We start from the raw sequence: 13,186 nt of genomic DNA on the forward strand, positions 1-13,186 counted from the left end.
ACAACGCCCTTGTCATCTAAATCTTGTCGTGTTTGTTTCCCGCCGTAAATCTTCATCTTGTCTTCCTCATCTCATCTCCGCTCATCACTCGACTTAGCTCTACTCCATGTATCTCCGCCATAGCATGTCATTTTTCATCACATCCTAAGTATCCCCATTCCATTGTGCATGTCCTACTTCCTCCTTGAATTATTTCTTCTTCGCACTAACTTTATTTGCTCCGTTGGGACCATAGATGTCACTTGGCAACAATTAGCAACGCCTTGATGCATAAAAAAAAATACGATACAATGAGACGAGGGTTATACAATACGGTGAGATTTATGGCACCACATTGAAATTCAACGGTGATTGGCGGCTACACACACCCATAGGCTTCACCTTTAGATTTGACAATTGTGCTACACTACCCTCGTCTGTTCAAACTGGTCGGGTCACCCTGCCCAGATGTATGTGTAGATAAGTAGACATTTTGTTCATCAAATAAAATTGTAAATTTAGGGGAATTTACCTTAGCTTAAACCGCAAAGATGAACCCATCCACAATATCGCTAAGCTAATATACCAATTAGAAACATACAAATGTTTTATTGTTAATCAAAGCTAAGGAAAAATGATCATACAATTTGTTGAGATTTTTCTTATGACAATTTGATGTCATGTCACAAGTTTTGATTTGCAAAGCTGCCGTGAGATAATTTGGTTAGGAAAAGGATCACAAATAAAATATTTTGGTGCCATCAAAATTTTCCATTAAATAAAGAATAATAGAATGCTATATAAAAAATTGCTGAAGTAGCAAGGAAAACATTAGCTTCACCTTCACATAGAGAAACTTCATTTTACAGTCTTATCTCTAGATGGATACTAAACTAATCCTGGATCATAGGGACAAAAATATAAAGCCTGACAAGGGCAAAAAGCGAGAAGACATCCTACAATCTTACCTACAGATATCGACACACTTCAGGTGTTGCCTCTTTGCTAAAAGTATAGTTAGACATTTTAGAATGACCGACGTCTTTTAGCTCGTAGAATGACAGTAACTATTCCGATTGATGAGTAGGATATTTCCTGGCATCCCACTATGGCCAAGTACAAATTGAAGATAATATCTACATTGAAATAAAGTCTTCATTAAAACACTAAAAACTCAATTGCACATAGCTGCTGACTTGAAAGAATTATTCGATGGGAAGGTAATATATGTACAATAATTCTGAACCCTAATGCATGAAGAGTTAAAAAGATGTCTCTATGGAAAATTAGAAACATATACTTTGATGATCCATTTGCCAGTGCCATCCAATCAGGGCCTCATTCGCTAAACCATTTGTTGTTAATATCATTCACATAATTTTCTGTTCACCATCCAAAGCAGCAAAAATAGCTACAGTACATACGGATGATATTAGGTACAATAACCATGCGTGGTTCAACACCACAAATATTAGGTACAATAACCATATCCTACTTCCTCCTTGAATTTTGTCTTCTTCGCATTAACTTTATTTGCTCCGTTGGGTCCGTAGATGTCACTTGGCAACAATTAGCAACGCCTTGATGCATAAAAAAAAATCAAAATATACGATACAATGAGACGAGGGTTATACAATACGGTGAGATTTATGGCACTACATTGAAATTCAACGGTGATTGGGGGCTACACACACCCATAGGCTTCACCTTTAGATTTGACAATTGTGCTACACTACCCTCGTCAATTCAAACTGGTCGGGTCACCCTGCCCAGATGTATGTGTAGATAAGTAGACATTTCGTTCATTGAATAAAATTGTAAATCTAGGGGAATTTACCTTAGCTTAAACCGCAAGGATGAACCCATCCACAATATCGCTAAGCTAATATACCAATTAGAAACATACAAATGTTTTATTGTTAATCAAAGCTAAGGAAAAATGATCATACAATTTGTTGAGATTTTTCTTATGACAATTTGATGTCATGTCACAAGTTTTGATTTGCAAAGCTGCCGTGAGATAATTTGGTTAGGAAAAGGATCACAAATAAAATATTTTGGTGCCATCAAAATTTTCCAATAAATAAAGAATAATAGAATGCTATATAACAAATTGTTGAAGTAACAAGGAAAACATTAGCTTCACCTTCACATAGAGAAACTTCATTTTACAGTCTTATCTCTAGATGGCTACGAAACTAATCCTGGATCATAGGGACAAAAATATGAAGCCTGCCAAGGGCAAAAAGCGAGAAAACATCCTACAACCTTACCTACAGATATCGACACACTTCAGGTGTTGCCGCTTTGCTAAAAGTATAGTTAGACATTTTAGAATGACCGACGTCTTTTAGCTCGTAGAATGACAATAACTATTCCGATTGATGAGTAGGATATTTCCTGGAGCACATACTTTCACGTTGACATGCATCGAAGGAAAGAAATGATCAACATTTGATCTGGAAAATGCCTATTAATTAAGGATGAGAGGGTAAGAAAGCATCAGACTAATATGGTGCAGATATTGATTGGCTTACTATGGTACATGTAACATTGAAATTGCCATGAAGAAGCTAATATTCTATGGCACAAATTAGATCTCAGATACAATACAAATTGAGGAGTCTGCTTTGAAACTAATTGGCATAACCTCGAGCAAATATCTCTTCAAAGCCAAATGGTAAGCACATACAGTAGCTAGTAGCAATCAGACCGGCAGCAAATATAACAAACAAAAATAGCAGCAGTACCAGAACCACTTACCTGTGCACGCAGGTGGAGCTTATTACATGATGAAGCTTAGACTATTACTGCCCGAGCATGACGTGTCAATCTGAGGTAGCAGACCCAAGTAATAAAAAGTTTTTAACCGTATTGCATCATTAAAAACGCAGTAGGAAACGTTCCAATTCTTGCAATCTAGCATACGGCCAGAGAAACGTGTGCGGTTGGACGAAACGACATAAGACAGAAGATGGGAATGAAATGTTGCAATTTTTTTAGGTAGTAGAGATAGAGATATGAAGTCAATTGACAAATCCACCATCACCTGTGTGTAATTGCTGCTGCTGTCGATGTCATTCCGTCATCACCCTAGGAGACGGATGTCCGGTTGGTGCACCTTTGGTAAAGTATCAATCTGATGTCTAGAACAAGAACTGCAAATTTCATAATCTCCGTCAATAAGCTCTTGCATAGTTGCAGTTTCTTTCAGAATGAGAACCTCTGCAGACAACACAATAGTGTCATGTACCTGCATCCTGATATGTCTGAAATTCACGCAATAAAGAATGTTGAACAATCAAAAGATTGTTGTGCGTACTTGTTTGAATATGAGAAAATAACTACAAATTTAAATTATGAAAAGCAAGGCAGCAGACCTCTTTAGAGGAAGGCTACTATTTATTTCTTAACTGAGATACTAAAACTCGAGCAGAAGACACTCTGTAGTTATAAATAGTTATTCCGAATATTCAAAACCAACCAGAAACAGTAGGACTTGGCACTTGTTCAGCTCTCCATTTCATATGAGAGAACAAGTGCCAGTAGAACACTTCAAAAACCAACCAGGAATAGTAGGACTTGGTTATAACTTGATGGATTATTATAATGGATTGCAAAGCACATTATAATTGACCATTTCACACATATGCATTTTTATGTACAACAAAATCAGCTCCTAGAAAGAACGGCATTCATGAAGAGTGTCGACGCCATCTTTATCATTGATTTGTTCTGTTCTCCTTCGGTATTGCTGCAGCTACAGATGAATATGAACGCACACACTCCATTGTTGGAGTGAGGCCGGGTGGGGTGGGCTTACGATCTGCGCGACGACGAAGGCGAAGCAGAGCCAGAGCCCCGGGCACTCCTGGAAGCACCAGCGGCGTGACCGGGTGACGAAGATGAGGGCCTGGCTGATGATGCTCACTTGAAGGTAGAGGGCAGACATCATCTCATCCTTGTTGCCCCTTAGCGAACGCACGTGGAACTTCTCCTGCAATTTGGAAACAAACAGGAACATTCAGCATATATTGTCTGTAAAGCAGCACGAGCCACGCCCATAAAATGTCTAGTTTGGAGGGATTAGACATGGCATGGATTGAAACAACACTTATGCTGAAGAAGTCAGTGCTGGTCATGGCGAAGAAGAACACCACGGCCTTCACAGCAGGGTAGGCGCCATAGATGATGCCGGTGATGAAGATCTCCGGCAGCTTCCAACTATCTGGATGTGGGGATGGCTTCACTCTGTCCTTGGAGATGGTCATGATTATGCGCGAGTTGAGTAAATCAATCAAACAAATGAGCAATGGACAGTAACATGTTTGGTCGGCTAAAAAACATGTTTGTTTGGCATAATGGATTTGTGACCCACCGTCGTTGAGAATGGCAATGAGCAGGATCATAAACGGCGAGAAATCGAACTTCCAAATCAGTGCGATCAGGATAAACTCCAGCTATAGTTCAGTTGGACGGCAGAAAACGAATTAAATCAAGTCCAATGTATACCTACCTATCAGTATAGGAATGGTTAATAAGTTCAGAACAGTTTTGACTTACCACTATACGGATACTTATGGACACCGGGTAAATCCAGTACATTAACAACATAGAAAAGTTCTCCTTCGGCCACTCCTCTTGGAAAGATGTGATGTTGTTTCCTGCAACACAGAATTATCAAGTTGAGTCACAACATGCGGTCGCAGAATTACGACTAATTGGGTGGCCACCACACCGTCTCACATCACCAGAATTACCATCGTCTTGGTCTTCAGTCTACTTCCCAAAACGCTTCCAAATCCTACTCCTAGAGGATGCAGGAAACAGGTTGTCAATCTCATATCATCATCGGCCAACAACTTTGCTCCCTCCCTTTCCTGATTCTGGTAATTCTGCAACAAAGGAAAGCATAGCAATAAACCATCAAAGACAAAGTTACAACACTGTTTTTAACACACCAGGATTGCTCAACAGAAGAAGTGGATCAAAACTCAACACAAGCTGCTTGTCTCAGCGGACAAGGAGAACCCAACGACATTGAGCGAACAAGCCAAGATCACGACGATGTCCGACAGCGTGGGCCCGACGGCGGGGGCGGTATCGTGCTGCCATCGATGGGGCAGCCGCCCTGCCGCTGCACTCGGAGCCCACCTCGCCCACCGCGCGCCGCACCACCACCACTACCTCTTCTCCATCAAGCAACTCAACACACTGGGTGCCGCCGCCGTACTGGCCTTCTCGACCACCGTGCCGCTCTCGGAGATCGCCTTTGGTGTCCCGCTCCTCCCCTACCTCCTCCTCCTGGCCACGCCCGCCTTCCCGCAGCGCCCCAGGAAGCCCAACCCGTCACGCCTGTCTTTCGCGGCCTCGCGCGCCTCCTCTCGCCGCGCACACATTGGGTGGGTTCCTCGTCGGTGCCGTGCTCCCGGCGCTGTACATCCTCGACGGCCTCACCACCGCGTTCCCGTGGCGGTTCTCGCTCCCCGTCAGGGCCGTCGTACCGGTCATGTACAATGCGAGCAGGATGTTCGCGGCAGGGAGTGGCTCCGGCAGGAGATGGAGGGGGCGACTGCGGCGATGGGAAGGGAAGGGGGAGGGGGAGACTGCGGTGATGGGAAGGAAAGGGGGCGGAGCGGCAGGAGGGTGGGTTGGTCGAGGAGTTCCCCGGCGGCGGCGGTGGCGTAGGAAACCCTAGAGGGCAGGAGTCGTCGCTCGTATGTGCGGGCGATAGGTTTAGGTTTTTTTTGTCGCTGGTTAACCTTCGTAGGTCTTTTTTCGTTGGTTAACCTTCGTAGGTCTCTTTTCGGTCGTAGGTGCATGGGTGCGGGTTGGGGCCTTAGCACGAGGTTTTTCCGGTTTGTGGTGGCTAAGTCTGAGGTGGGAGGAGGTACCAAAAAAATCATGGGAGATGGGACTAAAAAAAACTGGAAGCGAGACTACCAACTGCTCCATTAGGAGTAGAGATAAATCATAACCTTTCCTCGCTCCCACCCTCCGACGTTCAGCTTGATGGATTCTCCAAAATAAAACGTACGTTCAAATAAAAAGGAAAGAAACATATTCTGTATTATATCTCTACTCTTTAAAAAACACGTAGTGTTCCTTTTCCTGCCAACAGGATCTCATCCTGCCTTGCCCCTTCGTCCGCCGTTCCCACCCCACTAGGGTTTTCACAACGATCCGCTCGCATCGACAAAAGGATCATTGTTCCGCTGGTCAACCTTTCCCTGATTTTATGATTTTATGCGTGAAAACTGCACATAAATGCGTGTGGGACGTGCTAAGAAAGGGATGGGGGACGGGGCATCGGTTAGGGTTACCACTCCCCTTGATCCAGACATCATAATGCCCTGCACTACCGGACTCGCGGGCTATGCCTACGGCCCAGGGCCGTCGGCATAGGTCCTTTGCCGTTGGCATAGATCTATGCCTACGGCTGCCGTCAGCATAGCCCCGTCGGCGTAGATCACGTCAGCGTAGATATGTCAGACCGTCGGCGTAGTATAGCCGTCGGCATAGGTGCATATGCCGACGGCCGTGGGACAGCCATCGGCATAGTTTAGCCGTCGGCGCTGTTTTCCGTCTGACGGCAACGGACGGCGCCGTCAACAGCGCTGGCGATTCAGGGGACGACACATGGCGCAGGTATGCCGACGGCTTGGCCGTCGGCATAGATGGAAATCTATGCCGATGGCCAAGCCGTCGGCATACCTGCGCCACGTGTCGTCCCCCGGCTTCTCCTGGCGGCAGGGCTATGCCTACGGCAAAGCCGTCGGCATAGTTTGCCACGTGGCAAGCCCTGGTAAGTCCTGGGCGTATATATGCCGACGGCTTTGCCGTAGGCATAGTTTTTTTTCCCTGTTTTCTCTTTTCCAATTCATTTGACAGCATTTCAAAACAGAACAATATGAAATTATGCAGAAATATGACAATTCATCATGTGAACATACTCAAGTTCATCTAAACATACTCAAGTTCACCATCATCATCTAAACATACTCAAGTTCATCACATCATCTAATGATCATCACCGATGGAAGTTCATGCACATAAAAGTAGTGCAAGACATGAAACATGATAAAAGTAGGAATATGAAAGGCATGGCACGATGGCCACATGCACGGAATCATCAAGCAAGAGCACCCCCGCCAAAACCACCACCTCCGCCATAACCACCACTACCTCCGCCAAAAGCACCACCTCCTCCAAAACCACCACCACCACCTCCGCCAAAACCGTCATTGCGACCACCACCACTCTGCCAGATCGGAGTGACTGGGGTCGACGGAGCAGGAGTCGAGCCACCGTTCCCCTACATGTTTCAGAAAAGATTCTAACGGTAAATATGATATGATAGTGTTTTATGAACGAGAACTAGTTTGCTAGTAGTTAGGCAAATGTACTAACCAAACCATCACTGCCTAGTGCCACCCATTCATCGAACGTGGGCACGTGTGGGGGTTCTCCCGCAGGTGGTGGTGGGGGTCCCATTTGTGGTGGATCCGTGCGGTTAGTCCAAGACGCCAACATAGCCTGAATGTTAGTTAAACAAGCAAACTAGAAGATCAGAAGGAATGAAAGTGCAAAAATTTAGGTTGGTTTTAAGAGGGCAAAACTAACCGTCATCATCTGACGATTGTAATCATCGTTTGCCTTCACTAGTTTCAAGTACTCCCGCACCTCGAGATTCCTATGCTCGACAAACTCCTTATATGCCTACATAATTTGGGTTGTTTCTAAGTGAGCAATGCTGAAAATAAACTGAGAATGCAAGATAGAAAAAGATAAAGAGGAAGTACTTACAGCATGCTGGCGGGCTAAGGGAGTCTGTGAACGCCCCGTACTCTCTAACTGGCTCGGGTTGCTAGCCCGAAGCCGTGTGTACGAGATCGAAGGAGTGATCAAGCCATCGAAACACGGATACCGGCCATTCTTCTTCCCCTGGATGGCCACCACCGCCGTGTCGTCGATCTGAGACTGGGCGACCTCAGCAACAGGAACATCCGGATGCAACTCCTGATAGTGATGAATGTAAGACCCCAGGTGCTCCTCGGTCTTGCCATAGTACTGGCTCTCGCCCTCCTTGCGATGACTCCGCTCGCGGGCCAGCTTCCACGACTCCATGTCTGAGAGCGGCCTCTTCAACTTGTCCTCCTACAACGTCAAATAGAAGTCAGCCATACATAAGAACATGACGTAAAGAAGAACAAAAATGCATCATGCACATAGATATACCTTCATGGCCTTGAAGCCCCAGTGGTTCCTGTTTCCTTGGCCGTGTGTCCCGTCGTCTCCACGGTTAGCCCGGGCCTTGATGCTCTTGGCAGCAAACTCTGCATCGGCGCCGAGCCACCTATCCACCAAACTCGCCCATCCGTCATGCCTTCCATAGCACCAACGGAGGAACAACCTATGCAAATTTTGGAAGCATGACATGTGAGCACGAAACATATAGTTGACTACTTGAAACAATGAAAAGTTAGTAATAGTTACCATCATGAACTGCTCCTTGCTCAAGGTAAGTCGTAGCTTCTGCGCTTGAGTTTTGGGCATCTTTTGGTGCAGGTAGTAGTGGTAGTACTGCGAGACGGCAACCCAGCGCACCTCGTACTGCAACTGACGAGCTTTCTTCTTCGCAACCGCAAGCATGACCACGTCGGCTCTGGCCTTGTGCTCATCAAGAACTCTATAGAGTTGCTGCAATCATGCAAAAACCAGAAGCAAACAAGGCATGAGTTGAGTGATTCAATGATAAACTATGAACGAAACTGAAGACAAGTGATTCAGAAGAGAACTTACCCAAAATTTGGTGATCACGGCCTTAGCGGTCGTCCCGTACTCCGCGTTGCTGCAAGCCTCGTAGTGGGCCCAGCTCGTGGCCAAAACCCGCTGCTGCGGGTCCCTGTCTGGCCGCGGGCAGAATAGGCCAGGCCAAAACTCCTTCAACAGGACAGTGATAAGGCCGTTCGGTTTACGGCCCTTTCCGTGAAGGATCCAGTTTCTGCAAAAGAATCAAATGATTGCCATGTGTACAATAAGAAAATGTTGTCATGTGTTGAAAATATGATTGAGAGGCACTTACTCTGTCCCCATAGGTTCAATGAGCCACTTGTGCTCCTCGATAGAAGGTGGTGTAGGTAGTCCGGCATTACCACGCAGCCACCCCTGCGAAGAACCCGGTGGCAAGTCACCCCACAACGCGGGATCAACCTATCTAATCATCTATTACTATACATATATATGCATTCATCTACAACATTACTACACAAAAAGGTAAAAAAACTTACCTACGGATAAGGGGGCGACCACCGGAGCAGGGGACGACCACCGGAGCAGGGGGCGGCCGGTCGGGGCAGGGGACGACCACCGGAGCGGCAGGGGGCGGTCGCCGGAGGGGCCGGCCGGTCGGACCAGCAGGGGGCCGGCCAGGCTAGGCCATGGGCCGGCCGGGGCGGCATCCACGCAGGGAGGGCCGGGGTCGAGGAGGAAGGGGCGGGGGCGGCTGGAGCAAGGGAGGGCGGGGGCGGCTGGAGCGAGGTGCGGCGGCGGCGGCAGGTCGGGGAGGGGGGTGCGGCGGCGGCGCAGGTCGGGGTCGGGGGGTGCGGCGGCGGCAGCTCGGGGTACGTGGGGGAGTAAGTGAGTGGATGGGGGAGAACGTAAGTGGATAAGGTCAACTATGCCGACGGCTAAGCCGTCGGCATAGCTCAGGGCGCCACGTGGCACCTATGCCGACGGCTTAGCCGTAGGCATACTTTTTTTTATTAGCCACGTCACCGATCCGCGTATAAGCTTCCCTATTGCCGCAGCTATGCCGACGGCTTTGCCGTCGGCATATTTTTATTTTTACTTTTCTTATTTTGTATAAATTTTGTAATGTTTTCTTATTTTTTATAAATATTTTAATGTTTTCTTATACATATTTTTTACATGCAGAACATTATTTAAAATGTACCATACATTTTCTTTAATGATTTGAAACATTATTTTTAATGACATGATCTTTTTTTATATTGTACAACAATTTTCTAAAATATCACGTATATTTTTTTCTATGGTCTCGTGAAAGGTGATACATAGGAAAGCAACTGACTGAGGGGTACCGTTACCGAGTGCCTGATCCGGTAACTATGCGAGTGCCTAAATCCACTCCGTGTAGACCCGATGCGGTAGTTTCCCCCCTCCAGGTGCCGGCGGCGGCGCCGTCCATGAGGGGGGCCACGCACCAGAGATGCGTGCGGCCTCTTCGGACATGCCACAACACTACCCCGCATGTATGAGGGCCCGGTACGACGCTCCGGTGGCATTGCTACCCCCAGGGCCCCGTCCCGCCTAACCCTGGAGCGGTTGACCACGGGATCTAGCCCTTTGACTTTGCACGGATGGGCTTTGACCAGTGGACCTCTCCACCCGGTTGTGTCGGGTCAGCCCAGAGGGACACCGGGGAGCAACATCTGGGCCAAACCCACAGCTAAATCCACTCCGTGTAGACCCGATGCGGTAGTTTGCCCCCTCCAGGTGCCGGCGGCGGCGCCGTCCGTGAGGGGGGCCACGCACCGGAGACGCGTGCGGCCTCTTCGGACATGCCACAACACCACCCCGCATGTATGAGGGCCCGGTACGACGCTCCGGTGGCATTGCTACCCCCCAGGGCCCCCGTCCCGCCTAACCCTGGAGCGGTTGACCACGGGATCTAGCCCTTTGACTTTGCACGGATGGGCTTTGACCAGTGGACCTCTCCACCCGGTTGTGTTGGGTCGGCCCAGAGGGACACCGGGGAGCAACATCTGGGCCAAACCCACAGCTAAATCCACTCCGTGTAGACCCGATGCGGTAGTTTCCCCCCTCCAGGTGCCGGCGGCGGCGCCGTCCGTGAGGGGGGCCACGCGCCGGAGACGCGTGCGGCCTCTTCGGACATGCCACAACACCACCCCGCATGTAGGAGGCGCAGTACGACGCTCCGGTGGCATTGCTACCCCCCAGGGCCCCCGTCCCGGCTAACCCTGTAGCGTTTGACCACGGGATCTAGCCCTTTGACTTTGCACGGACGGGCTTTGACCAGTGGACCTCTCCACCCGGTTGTGTCAGGTCCGCCCATAAGGACACCCGGAAGCAACATCCGGGCCAAACCCACAGATACATCCACTCCATGTAGACCCGACACGTCCGTTCCCCCCCTCCAGGTGCCGGCGGCGGCGCCGTCCGTGACGGGGCCACACCCCGGAGATGCCTGCCGCCTCTTCGGACACGGCATAACACCATCTGATTGTGGTAGGTCATCCGATATATATGAACACTTGGAGCAAAGTCCCCTTCGTATAGACCCGATGCGGTTGTTCCCCATTCCAGTTGCCGGCTGGCGGCGGCACCGTTCGTGAGGGGGGTCACACCGCTCTGTACAGAACCGAAAAATAATGTATGTATGCTTATTAACACATACTGTATGTAAGTTAGTTAAATAATAATAATAATAATAAAGAAAACAGTGAAGAAAAAGAAAAAAAACTATATGTATGCTTATTAACACATACTATATGCTTATTAACACATACTATATGTATGCTTATTAACACAATCTATATGTATGCTTATTAACACATACTGTATGCTTAATAATAATAGTAATAATACTATATGGGAAAAAGAAAAAAAGAAAAAAAAACTATGCCGACGGCAAAGCCGTCGGCATAGCTGCGGCCAGGGCAAATGGACAGCGCCGCGGATCGATGACGTGTCAGCTATGCCGACGGCTGCCGTCGGCATATGTCCTGGTCGGTGCGCTCTGGATCGGTGACGTGTCACCCGTATCTATGCCGACGGCCACCCGTCACGGCCGTCGGCATAGATTTGACGTCGTTAGCCGGCCGTGATGAGTGTTGTCGGCGGGCCCGCATCTATGCCGACGGCCTATATATGCCGACGGCAGCTGTAGGCGTAGTCTGGGATAAGCCGACGGCTGCTATGTGTCGACGGCTGCTGTCGGCGTAGACGGGGATAGCCCGACGGCCATTGTACGCCGACGGCCAGGACCTAGCTGTCGGCATAGCTCGGGTTAGGCCGATGGTGGCCGTCGGCATACATTTGGCTGTCGGCTTACAGCCCTGTTCCGGTAGTGCTGGAAGCACAGGCGCGGTGGTAGATAAGCGTGATTTCTACGGCGGCAACGTCGTCGTGGAAGACGGGACGACACCAGGGATCGTGCGGCCTTATCGGACCGTCACCCGTCGTGGCCGCCTTTGTCGTGGACGTGGCCCAGAACTACGGTGGGAACAAACGAATTCATCGACGCATCATGTGGACGCAGCGCTGCCCGCGTCATATGTGATGCTCGACCGTGCCCGCGCTCCACACCAGCCTCGCTTGGTGCGTGCATGCGCTCGCGCGCGGCTTGGCGGCGGCGGCAGCGTCGGCGTGCGCCAGGCCATCGTCCCCCGAGTTGCGTCGGCTACTGCACCCGCCATACGTGGTCGATAGGACGGAACACCTCCGAGCGACTCGTGTGGTGGTTCATCAACGACGGTGCTAAACGAGGTCAGCAGGCGACCTGCGCCGGGCTGATCACCGGAGATCGGCAGTCAACGTCGGGCAGGAAAGCTGGGAACGAGGTCAGGGACTGCCGGCCCCTGCGTCGAAGGAATGGCCGTCATGTCGAGGTGAGGATCCACGCGAGGTTCGGGCGTTCGGCATGGAGGAGAGCGCGATTGGATTGCCGGCTGCACGTCCCCACTTTGGCACGGTCGCATCCCGGCTGGGGAGACCCAACCGCTGCCTGAAGCTGCCTGCAGGCTTCTTAGTTCTTTAGCTTGCGATGATACATATTGTCGTGAAATCACAGGAGCTCACTGCGCCGTCGACGCCACCACCATAGCCTTTGTCGTGCGCGGGCAGAGCCAAGGTGGGACAAGTACGTAGACCATGCAAAGTACGTACTCAACCATTTTCAGTGACATTGAGCTTTCTTATTCAGATAATCTATAATTCTGTAGCTATGTCTCGTGGTGTACTTGATGCCTTCACTCCAGATAATCGGTTAGACTGACACTTAGCTTTTGATTCAGTGCAATCACCAATTGGAACTGGGGAGAACATAAGCTTCACTCCAGAGATACTATGTTTAGCTGACATTTAACTTTTTGATTGTGGGCTCTGTGATTCTCTAGCTACATGTCTTGTGTACATGATGCCTTTCTCTGAATCTTCGCTTACA

General features: G+C 49.0%; 1 long non-coding RNA gene and 1 pseudogene across 3 annotated transcripts; one reads left to right on the forward strand and one right to left on the reverse strand.

The window, feature by feature from the left end:
- Positions 1-776: 776 nt before the first annotated feature.
- LOC125523346 lies at positions 777-3,871 on the reverse strand. 3 transcript variants are annotated; one of them, XR_007290203.1, is made up of 3 exons: positions 3,803-3,871; positions 2,253-3,204; positions 777-1,115 (listed from the first exon to the last, which is right to left on the reverse strand). It is a non-coding gene; the product is annotated as an uncharacterized LOC125523346 (long non-coding RNA). The 3 variants fall into 3 exon arrangements; XR_007290202.1 differs by lacking the exon at positions 777-1,115 and adding an exon at positions 1,259-1,559; XR_007290204.1 differs by lacking the exon at positions 777-1,115 and adding an exon at positions 1,692-1,744.
- Positions 3,872-4,901: 1,030 nt separating this feature from the next.
- LOC125532992 lies at positions 4,902-5,701 on the forward strand (annotated as a pseudogene).
- The last annotated feature ends 7,485 nt before the right edge of the window (positions 5,702-13,186 follow it).

This window comes from Triticum urartu, chromosome 1 (assembly GCF_003073215.2).
Source record: "Triticum urartu cultivar G1812 chromosome 1, Tu2.1, whole genome shotgun sequence".
Taxonomy (NCBI): domain Eukaryota; kingdom Viridiplantae; phylum Streptophyta; class Magnoliopsida; order Poales; family Poaceae; genus Triticum; species Triticum urartu.